The sequence below is a fragment of the Apus apus genome, unplaced genomic scaffold, assembly GCF_020740795.1.
Source record: "Apus apus isolate bApuApu2 unplaced genomic scaffold, bApuApu2.pri.cur manual_scaffold_93_ctg1, whole genome shotgun sequence".
Taxonomy (NCBI): Eukaryota; Metazoa; Chordata; class Aves; order Apodiformes; family Apodidae; genus Apus; species Apus apus.
Window position 1 is genome coordinate 18041 of NW_026248889.1, and position 14964 is coordinate 33004.

The 14964-nt window shown below is 55.4% G+C and overlaps 4 non-coding genes across 4 annotated transcripts; all 4 read right to left on the reverse strand.

Annotated features, from left to right (window-relative positions):
• Positions 1 to 72, reverse strand: TRNAQ-CUG (transfer RNA glutamine (anticodon CUG)). The gene has a single exon. It is a non-coding gene; the product is annotated as a tRNA-Gln (tRNA).
• Positions 73 to 2242: 2170 nt separating this feature from the next.
• On the reverse strand, positions 2243 to 2324 carry TRNAS-AGA (transfer RNA serine (anticodon AGA)). Its single transcript has one exon. It is a non-coding gene; the product is annotated as a tRNA-Ser (tRNA).
• An 8955-nt stretch (positions 2325 to 11279) lies between these two features.
• Positions 11280 to 11351, reverse strand: TRNAQ-CUG (transfer RNA glutamine (anticodon CUG)). The gene has a single exon. It is a non-coding gene; the product is annotated as a tRNA-Gln (tRNA).
• Positions 11352 to 13675: 2324 nt separating this feature from the next.
• Positions 13676 to 13747, reverse strand: TRNAG-UCC (transfer RNA glycine (anticodon UCC)). Its single transcript has one exon. It is a non-coding gene; the product is annotated as a tRNA-Gly (tRNA).
• Between the last annotated feature and the right edge of the window lie 1217 nt (positions 13748 to 14964).

The following is a 14964-nucleotide window of genomic DNA, read 5'->3' on the forward strand; positions in this document are numbered from 1 at the left end:
AGGTCCCGCTGAGATTTGAACTCAGATCGCTGGATTCAGAGTCCAGAGTGCTCACCATTACACCACGGGACCTCCTGGAAAAGTGATGCTGTCCCCTGCTGCCGCCCATGATGACCCATATGCTCCGGGCTCAGCCCACCACTCTCTCCATCTCTGCAGCCATCTTACTGGTGTCCTGGAGATGTGCTGCCATGGCTCCCATGACCAGGTTCTGTCGTTGTCTGTCAGTAACACCCCCAAATCCTTTTCTGCTGGACAGCATTCCAGCCCCTTCGCCCCAAGCCCCTAGCGTTGCCTGCGGTTGTTGCTACCCAAGTGCAGGACTTGGCCCTTGGCCTTCCGGAACCTCATACAAGTGGTCTCGGCCCTCCTTATAATTGGCCCCTCAACCCTCCATACAACCCCACTGCCCACAACGGTTTTTGACTGTCAGCACAGCAAGGAATGCTGCTTTTTTTGCTCTCAGCAACCCTGGAACCAGAGACTTGACAAGTTTCGTCCCCTTCCGCTAGAGAGTCTAGTTGAGAAGGGTTCCTTGTGTTTCCCTTGGCCCATAAGCTGCAAGAGGAATGAGGTGTCTCAGTTCATAGCTATCAGGAACATCCAGTTCCATCCATCCATTGTTGCATCCAGTTCCAGTAAACTTCAGCGTGTCTGTGCAATGCAGAAGCATGTATAGGGTAGATCAGCCACTGTGAACATGGACAGGGAGGCATAGCCCCTCCGAGACATGCAGTCTGGATCTTTGTATTTCAGAGGTTACAGAGAGACTGCCCTGCAAAAGCAGATGTATCGTGTCACGGAACACAGGAGCCGGGTAGAGGATGTTGCCTCTCACCCACGCTTACAGGAACATCATCCTGCCTCTGTGCTGCTCTGATCACAACAGTCCTGGTCCTCGTCCTCCTCCCCCACCTGCGGAGTCCTGGAGCTCCCTGCTTCTGGCTGGGAAGTTGGGGTGGAGCTGCCTGACAGGGTGAAAGACCTGTGTCCCCAGGACCCCCAGTGCCTCATGGAGGGAGCTCTGTGCTGTGCTGTGCTCTGCCTGCTGCTCCACGGCCACCGGCTGCCTTGCCGGGGGGTCACTTTGGGAGTGCTGGCTCCTAAGAAAGCAAAAGGAGAAAGGAGGTGGCAGTGGCAGAGAGAAGGGGCTGAGGGAGAGGCATGGCCATGGGTGCCCAGCAAGCAGTGCAGGCTAAAACTTGCTGGGAGAGGCAGCAGCTGTCAGGAGCCGGGAGAAAACCCCTCAGGTACCAGAGGGTGGTTTTGGTCCATCGCACTCTGGCCCATGGGCCCGGCACGCAGCCGCTGCGCCACTCTGCTCCCCCCAGCACCGCAGGCGGCACCTCCCACAGGGCGTCCTGACCCTCCCTGGCACTGCCAGCAGCAGCGCTTGGCCTCTCGCCTCTCTCCCTTCTTCTTACCTGCACCCATGGCCAGGCAGGAGAATTGTCTCCCTGCAAAGCTCACCTGCTTTGGGCCTGGGTTGGGTGGTCCAAAGGGCCTTGCCTGCCCTTCTCCACACGTCTCCTGCCCATAACCCTGGGGGCGGCACGTTCTCTTGGAGCACCCGGGTTGGCTCTGCAGGCTCTGAAGGAAACCCTGGAGCAAGGGGCAGCCTTGGTGCTGAGCAGGCCAGAGAGGAGCTGCTCTGCAGCGAGCTCTCGAGGGCTGCAAGCCTGCCCAGAAATCCAAGGGGCTGCAGGACCGTGCCCGCTATAAAAGTCACTTCTGTGCCAGATGAGGACGGAGACAAGGACAGTTAGCACGGAATCCAACAAGGGAAGTAATTCTTCTACTTTTACGGGCTGTGCCCTGACCGTGCTGTGCTGCATCACCCACAGGTCCTGCCTGCCTTGTCCTCCCTGGCACAGCCCCATCCTTGCTGCTCCTGACGGCCAAGGGCTGCCCCGCCACCGGGACGGGTGCCAGGGAGTCAGAGAAAGCCCTCCTCTCTGAGCCTGGAGCAGTGCTTGTTCTGCCACCACTGCAGGGAAGACCGCTGGTGCTGCTTTGGCTGTCTGGTGAGGAGGTCAGGCTCTTGAGTTCTGCTCAACAACCAACAGCAGTGAAGTACTTCTTCCTGGCCCCTTGGGTTCCTCTGCCTCGCCTAGCCTGTAGGCAGGGAGGAGAATTTCCTGCCGATGAAGGTGTGTTTAGGGGGAGGAGGCAAGAACCGGTGTGGTGGGCAGAGGCGTTGCCGCTGCAGTTGCGGGGAGCCCAAAAGGGGACACCTGCACCCCGTAGTTGGCAGGATTCGAACCTGCGCGGGGAAACCCCAATGGATTTCTAGTCCATCGCCTTCACCACTCGGCCACAACTACCTGCCCAGTCCCACCTGCCCTGCCGACAACAGCCCCTGTGCCATGCCACCCGGCTCCTGCCACTTCAGGCCAGCGCTCCACTCAAAGCCCGGCACCTGCCACCTGCGCTGAGCGCCACGGGCACCTGCTGCCAGGCTCCAGAGCCTTCACAGGTGCAACCCCAGGGGCTACGGCCACCGCTCCCACCGCCTTCTCCTCAGCCGGCCGTCTGCCATATCCTGCCTCACAGGAATGCGGTCAGTGCCCACCCGGACTCGACTGCTTCCAGGCAAGGAGGGAAGGCAGCTGGGTGGAGGCAAGCAGGCCTGCTGGTACTTGCGGGCTGGGATATTAGACCCCACTTTGCTTCTCAGATCTATCTGAGGGAGATTCCAAGCCTACTGGGAGCACCAGCACGGGAGCATTCCTGCACGGAAGATGCTGACCTCCAAGCAGCAAGGAAGATGTGTGTGGGGATGACTTAAAGGGAGACCGGGGAGAGCTTGCTTCGTGTGGAATAAAGACTATGAAGAAGAAGAAGAAGAATTGGGTGGAATAAAGTTTCAGAGCTTTTCTCCAGCACTTGCAAGCAGCAGGGAGGCCAGGCTCTGGGCTGGAGGAGCAGGAGGCAGCCCTGCTCACACGAGTGTTGGTGGTCTAGAGGTGAGCACAGCTGCCTTCCAAGCAGCTGACCCGCATGAGATTCCTGGCCAATGCTGGCAAACGTCTCTTCAGCCATGCTCCTGAGTGGGTGCCTGAGCTCTTCTGCAGGCAGCCTCTTCTGCTCAAAAAACTACCCAGATTCTCCCCCGGAGCTTCAAGCCAGTCCCTTTGCCTTCCTGCAGCCTTGAGAGCAACTGAGAAGAGTGCTGCCAGCCTGCTGGGAGGGACCCAGGCTGCAATACTGGTACAGCTCCAAAGAGACAGGCTTTTTTGGCCCGGCACAGAGCTGGTCCGGCTGCTGCTGCAGCTGGTTACACCTGGCAAAAGAAGCATGTTGCTGTGGTAGGGTGCAGACAAAGGCAGAGAATGCCTAGGTGGTGGTTCAGGGACAGACTGTGCTTCGTGAAGCCAGCTAGGCAATTTTGGAGTGTGGCAGGAGGAGGCCTGTGCTTCACGTACAGGTTCAAAGGCCTGTCCCTCTCATCTGAAATACCCTGGAGATGCTGACCTACCCTGTCCAGGCTCTCGAGCAACGAGTGAGAGGGCTGAGACATCAACTCAAGTGTCTGAATTAACATTGACATCTGACCACTCGGGACACTGCTTTTTGTCCTCCCACACAGTAAAACTGAGTGACCATGTGTGGCATTTCTTGCGTTTCCACCTGTGTCCAGTGTCTCTTGGCCTCCCACTGGGCAGCGCTGCGGTAGGATGGCTCCCTCCTTTAATCCTCTAGGCCACTCTCCAGCACCCCCAGTCTTCCCTTCTGCAAGCTGACCAACCCCAGCTCTCCCAGCATGTCCTTGTATGACAGGTGAGCCAAGTCCTTGATCACATCAGAGTCCCTGCAGCCAGGGCTGACAGAAATGGGAATCAGATGCACAATGGCACCTGTAAGGTCCCTGTAAGGGCAGCTGGCATGCAGATGTCCAGGTCTCCTGCTGAGCAAGGCCCCCTTCCACTTGCTTTTTGGGAGCAGCTTACATCAGGAGAGAAAGCAGAAGCAATGGCATTCAGTCAGGGGAAGACATGCACCTGCAGCCAGGTTCTTACACCTTAAGCTGAGAGACATCACAGGGCCGTGATCACAAGGCTGCAGACTCATGCTCTGGTTCCCCAAAACTTTCCTCTCTTTCTCTCAATTGCTTGCGTATTTTTGGAAGTGCCACCCACAGCTGGTGGTAAGCCCAGGACAAAGGGCTCTTCTTTGCGGTATAGGTGGCTATGCGAGAGAGAGGGAAAACAAACCACCACGAGTCTCCAGCTATGCTGCACAAAGTCTTTAATGGGAAGGAGAAAAAGCAGCGGCAAGGAACAGAGACCAAGAAACACGTCCGCAGGGTTCAGGGAGGCACAGAGAAGGGCCCATTTCCCAACAACAAGCTCCACACAAAGTGCTTGCCTGTTCCCATTCCGGTCTGCCTGGTGACAATTGCAGCCCGCAAGAGCAGCCCCACAACTCCAGCACCCTTGCCCATCAGCAGCAGGTTCAGCAAAGCAGAAGATAACGGGCCCTTTCTCGAGGAGCTCAGAGCAAAGCGGAGCCAGAGGAGTCACAGAGAGGCCTGCCGTGCAGCCAGGAGCAGTGGCACAGGTCCCTCCTGCCAGGGGGGATGAGGACAGCCAGCCCGTCGGCAAGCCGTGGCCACGCTCCTGCTGCTGCAGAGGCCCCGTCTTCCTTCCCTCTCCAAAGGGGATGGTCGGCCAGCTTCAGCAGTTCAGGCGGCAGCAGGGGGAAGGCAGACACAGGCCTGAGCCCCCCAGACCAAGGGAGCCCCCAGAAGAGATGGGAACCCCCCCAGCACTGAGGGACCTGCCAACAGCAGCTGACAGGGAGGATCCCACGGCTGTGCTCTGAGGGAAAGAGGTGAGGATGGGGCCCGGCAGGGTCACCACCACCGGGGAGGCCTCGATGGCCACCGTCGAGTCAGCGCAGCGGGCGACGCAGGGCTCACTGCAGCTGCTTGCAAGTGGCGTTGGGCCACAGCTGCCGCAGGACTGTGGGAGACAGGGTCGGAAGCAAGACATCTCTCGGTGAGGGCGGCAAAGCTGAAACACAGAGCAAACACAAACCCCAGCATCAGCCTGTCCATCGTTTGCTCACATCTCTTTGTGGACGCTCTTTGCTGCCCTCCAGCTCCATGCCCGGGAGGAACCGGCAGCTGATTTTGCCAACACGCACCGGGAGCAAAGATGTGCCTAACTGGCTCCTGATCCCACCAGGACTTCCCGCTGCACTTCCCGGTGCAATTGCATGGAAGAAGAGTGATGCAGCTACCCCAGCACAAACAGGCTGGGTTGAACAAGTGCCTCAGAAATCACCTCTTAAGAACACAGACCGTGCCTACAGCTCCCAGGGCCATCATCGTGCCGTCTGAGCTGAACGGCACGGGAAGGCTGACCCTCTCTGGGGACAGGACCCGGCACAGGGCGGTTAAAGCTCCTGTGGAAAGACTCGTCCTACCCCAGCTCCAGAACAAACAGGGCTGCATTGAAGAAGGCACTGGGTTCGCTTTCCCATCTGGGGAGAGACCACCTGCCTCAGGCAGAAATTCCGGCGGGCAGAGCGCCCTGCAGCTGAGCCCCAGCGATGTCCTCCTGCTGGAAAGAAGCCCCCGCTTCCCAGCTCCCCCCAGCCACCACCATCACCAGGGAAAGCGGACACAGCCCTTCCACAGTTCTACTGCAGGGCCAAGCTGAGGCAGCCCAAGGATCAGCCTGAGTAGCCACCACGACAGCAGTTCAGCCCACAGAGAGGGACGGAGCGGACTCAGGCTTACCTCGTTCCTCGAGGAGAGGGAGGCAAGAGAGGAGGATGCGGAGCCTGGAGCAGCGCAGGCTTTTATGCTGTGTCCCACAGCCCTGTGGGGCCACAAACATTCCTTGCTCATGAAGCATCTAAACACTGAGGAGTTGCCGCTCGCTGAGGCTTCGCTGGTGACTCTGCCATCTTCCTCCTCCTCTTCCATCCAAAATGTTGTGCTCCCCCTCCGTGCTGTCTAACCCCGATGTAATTCATTTCTGGCGCCACCGGCTAAGACCAGTTGGCTTGCAGGTCACCGGCTTCCTGTGCAGGGATTTTGTGCGGCCGTTAACGAGGACCTTGGACAGTACTGGTTGGAAAGTAGCAAGCCAATGCGTAGGAGGATGATCAAAGGGATGCCCGCGTCCTACCCCGAAAAAGACCCACTCCAAATTGACCTGTTTTGCTCAGCGAGGTCATCCCAGGGGCCCAAGGCCTGCATGGCCTGCTTTTGAGAAGAGGCGCAGGGCAGGGAGTCATCGTGATGTGGAAGAGCTGGGAAAAACCCTGAGCTCCAGGCAAAGATGAATCACCCTGCTGTGGACTTCAGTAGACACTGTGCCCCAGCCTCAGGCAAGCCAGGGCTACCCGAGCTCACAATTTCCTTCCTCTGAAAGTTCTGCTTTCCTCAAAGGTACTTCCACACCTTTTAGCACCATTCCTGAAACACCTGGTGCTTCTATGCAATCTCCTGCTGCTGCCTTCCATGACACTGTGTTTTGGGGGCTGCTCAAGGGCTCACGTGACTCAGTGAACTCGAGGACAATTCGAAAGGACTTCTGGAGTTCCTCTGTTTTTTCCTATGTAAACCACAGAGGCCCATCTGTTGTCTCTCTAATGGCTCGGCCTTGGCCACCCGATTTGTAGCTGGGGGAGCTTTTCCACTTCTTAGAGGAGACATCCCTTGGCCCATACCCCCACTAGCAGAAAACCTGCCAAAGCAAACCAGCACAGCACAGACTGCTACTTGCTCTGCGTATCACTTTCAGCCGGTGACTAGAAGCCCCTTGTGGGGAGAAGGGCTGGAAGGAGGAGAGAAAGTCTGTCACAGCACAAGTTGCATGGCAAATCTTTGGGGGAACCCTTCACTCCTAATCCTGATTGCTTCTTCAACTCCACTTCCTGACCTTACCCCATAACTCTGGTACCTCCTCACCAGTGCTGGCAGCCTCACTGCCACCTGCTGGAGACCCCTTGTGGGCCTGGGAGGTCCTGCTCAAGTGACAGCGTACCTGTTTGGTGGATACATGGCTGGAGTGGGTAATCTTAAAAGGACCTTTTACACTCAAGCTGTTTGATGAATGCTGTGAGGAGAGGGACTGTTGCCCTTCCCTTGGCACAGCAGAGGCCACGTCTGGATTGATGTGCCCCCTTTTGGAGTAGATTAGAGCATCTCCAGAGGGCCATTCCAACCTTCATCATTCTGTGGTGCACTGAGTCACATGAGCCCCTGAGCAATCATCAAAAGGCAATGGTTTGGAAGGCGGCAGCAGCAGCAAGAGATGGCTTAGAAGCACCAGTTGCTTCATGAGGCTATGAGCTCTGGTATCCCCTGGCATGCCTGAGGCCAGGACATGACATCCAAGAAAGTCCTCACCAGGCTGACTCGTGTTTTCCTGTGGCTCCTCTTGGATTTTCCCAACTCTTCCGCATCACGATAACTCCCAGGTGCTCTGCAAGACTGATCTAACGTCCCTTTGTAGTTTGAAATGCATGGACTTGCGACCCAGGAAAAAGAGCCATGAGCTTTTGGCACCCTGCCCTGTGCCTCTCCTCAAAAGCAAGCCAGCCAGGCCTTTGGCCTCTGGGATGTCCTTGCTGAGCAAAACAGGTCAATCTGGATGTTGGCATCTCTTTGATCACAAAACCAGGCCGTTGGTTATTAGTGCGGAAGAACAGATTGCAGAGGGCAAGGACTGGATGTAACATCTAGATGACGTATCAATAGAGCCATGTTTTCTGCCCTGGCAGCAATGGCCTGCTACAAGGCAGCAGGCCCGAAGGGTTTACCTCTTGTCACAGTCCAGCCACAGCAGCAGACCGCCCGAATGTCAGGATATTCGGTGACTTCTCCTTTTATTAGGAGGTTTTGCTTACAGGGACCAGGGGTCACGCTTGGCGTTCACCCCTCCCAGGAGAACGGTCACTTCAGGACCGTAGGTTGGGGTGGAACTAGAATATCCATCTCTCACCATGCCCACAAACTGTAAGTGGCCCCAAGATACAAGTTCACGAATTCATGGTTTATTTAGGGGAAAAGCCAAATTACGGGGACAAGGGCTCAGGAAAGGTACGGGGAGGATAAACCAGGAAATAACATATACTTGTTAACTAATAATAACGTGCGCTCCCAAATGGGAGTGCAAGGGCCCGAGGGAACAAGGGGGAGGAGGACAAGCGCGACGGAATATCTGGTAAGGGAGGGATTGCGTGGAACAGGGCAATAGGGTACACAGCCTTACAATTTTCCCGGGATGGTCCACAGGCGCAGAGCTTATGCAGGCAGTCTCCCTCTTGCACAGCTTCACATGCCAAGTAGAGAGCCGCACCACGACCAGTTGGTTTGCGTCAGTGGTTTAGTTTCTGGCTACGGTGGTCTCCTGGTGTCCACGGGTAGCCCGTCCAGGGTCCTCAAACCTCAAGCAGCAAGTCCTTTGGCAAACTCCTCATAAAATCCAGGCCAAGTTTCAGCCAAAAGCAGAAGCTGCAGCAGCAACCCCCCAGGAGCAGCAGCCCCCAAAGCAGCAAGCAAGCATTGTCTTTTATAGTTCAGTGTTCAGTCCCTTGGTTAGTGCCATGCTGCAGTCCTCATCTGCACAGAAGTATGGTCCAATCAGGTTGCTGTACCTCAGTTGTCAAGGGGTCTGGGCAAAGCTGCCAGGCGCCATCTGCAACATTGTTGCTCCCTTCCCACCTTTGGGTCTGCCACTCAAGCAGGAAGATTTGTCCTTGTTTGCGTCCTTGAGGCCCAGGAAGCAGCGAGTAGCCATTTTATGTCGATACAACCAGCTGGTCTGAAAGGCTTTCCTTCTCAATCATTTTGTGGGGAGAAATGCCGTTCCCCACGCCTCTGCACTGTCAACAGGTCTTCTCCCACTGCTGTAGCAAACCCCGCAGGGCATTATCCACCACCCAGGAGTCTCTACAGAAACAGAGCATTCAGCAATCCAGTGGGATGGCTTCCACTTCAGGAAACTGACTTTACTCAGCCTTTCCTTCAGCGGCTCAAATGACTTATCGCAGGGAACTCCAAGACAGGTCAGTTTGGGTTTGGGTCTCTTTCAGGGAAGGACACAAGTGTGTCTTGATCACAAAACCAGGCCATGTTAGAGCCGGATGACAGGAAGCTAGATCTGGTGAGGACAGAAATGAATTACATCGGGGTTAGACAGCACGGAGGGGGAGCACAACATTTTGGATGGAAGAGGAGGAGGAAGATGGCAGAGTCACCAGCGAAGCCTCAGCGAGCGGCAACTCCTCAGTGTTTAGATGCTTCATGAGCAAGGAATGTTTGTGGCCCCACAGGGCTGTGGGACACAGCATAAAAGCCTGCGCTGCTCCAGGCTCCGCATCCTCCTCTCTTGCCTCCCTCTCCTCGAGGAACGAGGTAAGCCTGAGTCCGCTCCGTCCCTCTCTGTGGGCTGAACTGCTGTCGTGGTGGCTACTCAGGCTGATCCTTGGGCTGCCTCAGCTTGGCCCTGCAGTAGAACTGTGGAAGGGCTGTGTCCGCTTTCCCTGGTGATGGTGGTGGCTGGGGGGAGCTGGGAAGCGGGGGCTTCTTTCCAGCAGGAGGACATCGCTGGGGCTCAGCTGCAGGGCGCTCTGCCCGCCGGAATTTCTGCCTGAGGCAGGTGGTCTCTCCCCAGATGGGAAAGCGAACCCAGTGCCTTCTTCAATGCAGCCCTGTTTGTTCTGGAGCTGGGGTAGGACGAGTCTTTCCACAGGAGCTTTAACCGCCCTGTGCCGGGTCCTGTCCCCAGAGAGGGTCAGCCTTCCCGTGCCGTTCAGCTCAGAGGGCACGATGATGGCCCTGGGAGCTGTAGGCACGGTCTGTGTTTTTAAGAGGTGATTTCTGAGGCACTTGTTCAACCCAGCCTGTTTGTGCTGGGGTAGCTGCATCACTCTTCTTCCATGCAATTGCACCGGGAAGTGCAGCGGGAAGTCCTGGTGGGATCAGGAGCCAGTTAGGCACATCTTTGCTCCCGGTGCGTGTTGGCAAAATCAGCTGCCGGTTCCTCCCGGGCATGGAGCTGGAGGGCAGCAAAGAGCGTCCACAAAGAGATGTGAGCAAACGATGGACAGGCTGATGCTGGGGTTTGTGTTTGCTCTGTGTTTCAGCTTTGCCGCCCTCACCGAGAGATGTCTTGCTTCCGACCCTGTCTCCCACAGTCCTGCGGCAGCTGTGGCCCAACGCCACTTGCAAGCAGCTGCAGTGAGCCCTGCGTCGCCCGCTGCGCTGACTCGACGGTGGCCATCGAGGCCTCCCCGGTGGTGGTGACCCTGCCGGGCCCCATCCTCACCTCTTTCCCTCAGAGCACAGCCGTGGGATCCTCCCTGTCAGCTGCTGTTGGCAGGTCCCTCAGTGCTGGGGGGGTTCCCATCTCTTCTGGGGGCTCCCTTGGTCTGGGGGGCTCAGGCCTGTGTCTGCCTTCCCCCTGCTGCCGCCTGAACTGCTGAAGCTGGCCGACCATCCCCTTTGGAGAGGGAAGGAAGACGGGGCCTCTGCAGCAGCAGGAGCGTGGCCACGGCTTGCCGACGGGCTGGCTGTCCTCATCCCCCCTGGCAGGAGGGACCTGTGCCACTGCTCCTGGCTGCACGGCAGGCCTCTCTGTGACTCCTCTGGCTCCGCTTTGCTCTGAGCTCCTCGAGAAAGGGCCCGTTATCTTCCGCTTTGCTGAACATTTGTGCCACTGCACATCCTCTTTCTCATTAAAGATCTTATGAAGCATAGCAGGGGACATGGGGTGGTTTGTTCTGCTCCTCCCTCAGTCACCTAGCAGCTCTGCAAGGAGGTGGGAGAATCTGTGCTGTCTCCGTGCAGCAAATATAATCCCAAGCATGGGGCTCTGCCCGTTGTTGGTGGAGCGCCGCAAACCGGTAGCAGAGCAAGAAACATAATCAAGCAGGCAAGAGAAAGACAGGGAATCCGCAGAGACATGGTTGGAACCAGAAGCCGTTGTCAGGGGTGGAAACAGAAGTAATGCCACACGCGGTAGCCCTGTTTTGCTGTGAGGGTGGTCAAACAGTTGCCCAGGGAGAGTTGGAGAGTCTCCAACATACAAACAGGCAAGGCCCTGCAGCGGCTCCTCTCTTGACCCTGCTTTGAGGCAGGCGTGGACTGCCTGTTCTGCTCCTCAGGTGGTGGGTCGTGTGCAGAGCCGGTGGCTGATGCCCTCAGCCAGGAGGAGCCACCAAGGAAAATCAGAGAGCATTAAGCAAGTGACCCAAGAGCGAGGCTGTGAAGGCGTAAGCATGCTGAGGGGAGGCCTGAGAGAGCAGCCAAAAGGCTGAGGTCCCGCTGAGATTTGAACTCAGATCGCTGGATTCAGAGTCCAGAGTGCTCACCATTACACCACGGGACCTCCTGGAAAAGTGATGCTGTCCCCTGCTGCCGCCCATGATGACCCATATGCTCCGGGCTCAGCCCACCACTCTCTCCATCTCTGCAGCCATCTTACTGGTGTCCTGGAGATGTGCTGCCATGGCTCCCATGACCAGGTTCTGTCGTTGTCTGTCAGTAACACCCCCAAATCCTTTTCTGCTGGACAGCATTCCAGCCCCTTCGCCCCAAGCCCCTAGCGTTGCCTGCGGTTGTTGCTACCCAAGTGCAGGACTTGGCCCTTGGCCTTCCGGAACCTCATACAAGTGGTCTCGGCCCTCCTTATAATTGGCCCCTCAACCCTCCATACAACCCCACTGCCCACAACGGTTTTTGACTGTCAGCACAGCAAGGAATGCTGCTTTTTTTGCTCTCAGCAACCCTGGAACCAGAGACTTGACAAGTTTCGTCCCCTTCCGCTAGAGAGTCTAGTTGAGAAGGGTTCCTTGTGTTTCCCTTGGCCCATAAGCTGCAAGAGGAATGAGGTGTCTCAGTTCATAGCTATCAGGAACATCCAGTTCCATCCATCCATTGTTGCATCCAGTTCCAGTAAACTTCAGCGTGTCTGTGCAATGCAGAAGCATGTATAGGGTAGATCAGCCACTGTGAACATGGACAGGGAGGCATAGCCCCTCCGAGACATGCAGTCTGGATCTTTAAGCAGAGTATTTCAGAGGTTACAGTGTGTGCCAAAGTGTTTTTAGAAACGAGCTCTATAGAGGAAATAATGCTCTGCTCTGTGTTACTTGTAGAATGGCCGAGCAGAAAGACCTGCACATACTGGTTGAGAACTGGTTGAACATGAGCCAGCAATGTGCCCATGTGGCCTGGAAGGCCAATGGCATCCTGAGTTTTATCAGGAATAGTGTGGCCAGCAGGATTAGTGATGTGGTTCTGCCCCTGTACACAGCAGTGGTGAGGCCTTACCTTGAGTCCTGTGTCCAGTTCTGTGCCCATCACTTCAAGAAGGACATTGAGGTTCTGGAGCAGGTCCAGAGGAGAGCAACGAGGCTGGTGAAGGGACTAGAGGGAAAGTCTTATAGGGAGACTATGAGGGAGCTGGGGTTGTTTAGCTTGGAGAAGAGGGGACTCAGGGGGAACCTTATCATTCTCTTCAATTACCTGCGAGGAGGTTGTAGTCAGGTGGGGTTGGGCTCTTTTCTCAGGCAACTAGTGACAAGACAAGAAGGCATGGCCTGAAGCTGCACCAGGGGAGGTATATATTGGCTATTAGGAAGCACTTCCTCATGGAGTGGGTGATCAGACCTGGAATGGACCATTGGAATGGCCCAGGGAAGTGGTGGAGGCCCCCTCCATGGATGTGTTCAAGGAAAAGCTGGATGTGGCACTTGGTGCCATGGTCTGGCCAATGTGGCGGTGTTAGGTCATAAGCTGGACTTGATGATCTTAAAGGTCTTTTCCAGCCTTGGTGATTCTGTGATTCTGAACACAGACATTCTACATAGCAGCATGCCATCTGAAGGGGATGAAACATTTGACAAGCAAGCACTGGAGAGATGGAAAGGATGGAGTAGGATGGAGAGCAAAGTTTTAGACATTATATAAAGAATGGACATTGTTCCACTGGACATCATTCCACTGTACCTGGAAATTGCATACCTGGCCTCAAAAGCACAGCGTATTCTTGATCTTCATCTTTACCCTGCCACAGCAGCATGATGTTCTTACCAAGTGAAACCAGCAGCACCAGCAGTGGGATCAGCTCTGAGGCAGACCCAAGAATCCCTTTCTACCTCCTGTATCAGCACCAGAGTGAGGAGCCCAGCATGGAACCACCTTAGCAGGAAGAAAACATTAATCTCAGTGGGGTGTCCTCCAGGGCCCCAAGCAGCTAATGCTCACAATGGATCAGCATTTCACACCAGCACCCTCGTCTAGGATTCCTGAGAAACTGTGGAGAACCATGGATTAAAAGAGAGACCTCCCTGCAAAAGCTGATGCATCCTGTGATGCAACACAGCAGGTGAGCCGAAGAAGCTTCTTACCCCCGGCGTTACAGGAGCATCACCCTGTTTCTGTGTTGCTTTACTCACAACAGTCCTGGGCCACAGACAGGATGGCATGAGACATGTGGGGTGCAGCAGCAAGACAAAGCTTTCTTTTCCCTTACGGGCACGGGGGAAGAGATGCTTGGGCTAGGAGACACGGGACAGCTGCCGGTGGCATAGCTGTACCACGGCGCAGGGGAGCTGTCTGCTCTGTGCTCGCTTCATTGCTGGGGAATGGCTCAGCGACAGGTTTTAGAGCAGCAGCAGGTTATCCGTAGAGCCTAGCTAAAAGGCCAAATGCGTTGGCCGGGAATCGAACCCGGGTCAACTGCTTGGAAGGCAGCTATGCTTACCACTATACCACCAACGCAGCTGATGTTCAGACTTGAATGTTCCAGACCCTGTCCCTCCACTCCCCGCAGCCCGCCCAGCCCGCCCAGCCCGTTTCCCCGCAGTTTCTGCACCGCACCCCTGCGGCACAGCTCGTGGGCGCCTTAGGTGCATTAACCACCGGCCAGGGCACATCAGGACTGCTCAGGGTCGGGGGAAAGAAACTGGGCACACCACCACTGAGCTCCAGCCATGGACTCTGCAGACTTATGCTATGGCCCAGGGTTCAGGGACCTCCTGGCGTCATGTGGGAGGGAGGAGGGGATGCATGATCACTGCTGATCACCAGCCCTGAGAAAAACATAGAATCATAGAATATGCTGAGTTGGAAGGGATCCAACTCCTGTCCCTGTGTAGGGCACCCCTAGAATCACACCATGTGCCTGAGAGGATCACCCAAATGCTTCTTGAACTAAGGATCAGGCCATCTGTCTTGATCATGCTGGTGGTGCTTTTCAGGGTGCTTCTAAGGGCATCACTCCCCATCTGCATCCATATATGCTCCACAGGGGCATGGACCATGCAAGAGTGTATGTGTACCTGTGGCAGCGTAAGCACAATCACCCAGCTGTTCCCTCCTTTCCCCACTCTCAGGGGGATGCTTCCAGATCAAGATAAAACCAAGAAGATGACTTAGCAAAAACTGTTGGCGGAAAAACAGGCTCAACTCGAGGGAAATTTATTGCCAGTTTGTTAGATTGACATAGTGAGAAACAAAGATGAATATAAAACATCATCTTTCCTCCTTCTTACACAGCTGCAGCTTCATTCCTTCACTCCAGACTGCTCTACTCACCCATATGGCACAGAGGAGGAGGAGTCTCTACTTCTGACTTTTTCTTTCTTTCTTTCTTTCTTTCTTTCTTTCTTTCTTTCTTTCTTTCTTTCTTTCTTTCTTTCTTTCTTTCTTTCTTTCTTTCTTTCTTTCTTTCTTTCTTTCTTTCTTTCTTTCTTTCTTTCTTTCTTTCTTTCCTTCCTTCCTTCCTTCCTTCCTTCCTTCCTTCCTTCCTTCCTTCCTTCCTTCCTTCCTTCCTTCCTTCCTTCCTTCCTTCCTTCCTTCCTTCCTTCCTTCCTTCCTTCCTTCCTTCCTTCCTTCCTTCCTTCCTTCTCTCTCTGTCTGGCATTTTCTATCCTTTCTTCATTATGTTTTCACAAAGGCCAAAAACTTTGCTTACCTATCAGCTGTGTCCTGTACTG